Here is a 2,438-nt window from a genome sequence, read left to right on the forward strand (position 1 = left end):
TTTCTCTCTGTTCATACATTTCCTGCTGCTTATAATCTCATGACTCGCTCATTCTTAAAATATTTTTTTTATCATGCTATCCCAGGTATTGGGAACATATAGACTTGAGGCCACACATGGCCTTCTAGATTCCCAAGTACAGCACTTTGACAAAGGACCTAAAGGGCTACATTGACCTCAAGGCCACAGATTCCCCACCCCTGTACTATCTCCTGAAGCTACCCTCTATCTATCCACCATTTTGCTTCTAACACCTTAATAAAAACTATCCACACTTACTGTCTCCACTTCCATTTCTTTCTCACTATGTCTCTAGAACCTAGAACACTGCTTGGCATTTATTTGGCTCTTAATGAATGCTACTTGATTGATTGAGGTTGCAATTTGACTTTCAACCAAATTAGTCAACTCAAACGTCTTTCCCCAAAGTTATAAGTGACCTAGACAGTCTTTTCCAAGGAATGTACTTTGTTGAGAAGACATACAGGCAGCTAGGTGTTGCAGTGGATAGAGCACCAGCCCTGGAGTCAGGAGGAATTGAGTTCAAATCTGTTGAGCATTTCTTTTGAGCTATTTCTATTAAAGCTAAAATAATAGCAAGAAAGATCAATATATAAATTCAAAAGGGTACAGTAATGTGATAAACAACTATAAGCAAAGCATAAAAATAAATGCTATTTAAACCCAAGTTCAACAAGAATTCCTGGAACAGTTAAAGAAAGAGATACAACAAGTAGAGGAAAAATTGGGAAAAGAAATGAGTGACAACAAGAAAAGTAAGAAAGAGTCAATATCTTGGTAAAAGAGCCACAAATTAACATTTTACAAAACAAATTGGCCAGTTGGTTAAAAGAGACAGAAAAAAAATCCACTGGAAAAATTTCATTAAAAAGCTAAATTGACCAAAGTGAAAAAGATGTGAAAAATTCACTGAAAAAACTCGTAAAAAATACAATTGGCCAAATGGAAAAGGAGATTCCAAAGGTCATTAAAGAAAATATTTCTTTAAAAATTAGAATGGGGCAAGAGGTATTTTAAGAATTATTGGGCTAAGGTCTTGGAAGGAATCAGGGGCTGCCAATGCCTCACTGCCCTACCTCCCCTGGACAGGCAGGTGAGATCTGTGACTGTCCCAGTGCATCCAGGATGCCTGGACAGCTCGGATCCAGTGAGAATTCTAGTCATGGAGCCACCTGATACCACCCTCATTGAAGGCATGGGCAATGAGGTGACAGTGTTGGTGGGTGTGGTGGTGCTGGTATTGGCTCTCATACTGGCCTGACTCTCCACCTATGTGGCAGATACTGGCAATACCCAGCTCCTGGGCACCATTGTGGCAGCTGATGACACCTCTGTGTTCCATCTCGGTCTCGTGGAACACCTGGTCAGGGGGCCAGGCAGCTTGAAGCCAGCTGAACCCACACATGTTGAAGAGGGTACTGAGGAGGAAGCTGAGGAATAAGGTGAGGGGGACTCAGCAGGTGAACCTGGTGCTGGGAGCGGGGTTGAGCCAGGCCTTGACCACCTGCTTTACATACAGGGGCTGCCTAATTGGGCAACTAGTGGTGAGGGCAGCAGTCTGGAAGCTTCCCTGAGGTCTGAGGGTAGCACCTACCTTCTGCCTAACCCTGGCCTCATCAACATTCAGCTCAAATTCCTCAATGACACAGAGGAGCTGGCTGTGGCCAGACCTGATGACACCATGGGCACCCTCAAGAGCAAATACTTTCCTGGGCAGGAGAATCAGATGAAACTGATTTACCAAGGCCTCCTGCTGCAGGATCCAGCTGAAAGCCTGCACTCCCTAAACATCACTGACAACTGTATAATCCACTGTCACTGATCACCCAGGTGACCACCAACAGCCTCTGGCCCCTCTTCACTGCCCACTTCTCCCACCACAGAGCCACTCGGTCTCAGCATGAATGTGGGTAGCCTCATGGTGCTTGTATTTGTGGTGCTGCTGGGTGTAGTCTGGTACTTCTGTTATCAACTACCAAGAGTTCTTCACAGTGCCTGCCACTGTTTCTTTGGTAGGGGTCACTGTCCTCTTCAGCTTCCTGGATTTTGGGATGTATGGACAATAAAGACACTGTGGGGGTGGGAAGAAGAGCCACAGTCTTCCTTCCCCTTCCTATTTCCCTGCCCAGGGTTGGGTGCCAAGGACCCCAGGGCCAGTGGTGGTTGTTGAAAGTGATGTGGGCCCTCCATGAACGGTAGGCACATGGCCTTTTCCATGCCCTCAACTCTACCCCAAGCAGGGTGAACATGCCCCTTTCCCTGCCCATTATCAACTCTCAGGTAGAAATAAGGACTCCACCACCCCACCCAAGGTTCTACCCTTTTCTAGAGCACTTTGTTTGAGTACTTGGTTTGTTTGTTTTTTTTTTTTAGAAAGCCCTTTACAGTTGAGACAGAACTCTGAGAGTCAAAAGGCA

General features: G+C 45.4%; 1 pseudogene; it reads left to right on the forward strand.

Moving 5' to 3' along the window:
- Window positions 1–1,168: 1,168 nt before the first annotated feature.
- On the forward strand, window positions 1,169–2,087 carry LOC138170864 (transmembrane and ubiquitin-like domain-containing protein 2 pseudogene; annotated as a pseudogene).
- The last annotated feature ends 351 nt before the right edge of the window (window positions 2,088–2,438 follow it).

The sequence above is a fragment of the Petaurus breviceps genome, unplaced genomic scaffold (assembly GCF_028583685.1).
Source record: "Petaurus breviceps papuanus isolate PSGF00001 unplaced genomic scaffold, PetGlider_PUasm1.0 40, whole genome shotgun sequence".
Taxonomy (NCBI): Eukaryota; Metazoa; Chordata; class Mammalia; order Diprotodontia; family Petauridae; genus Petaurus; species Petaurus breviceps.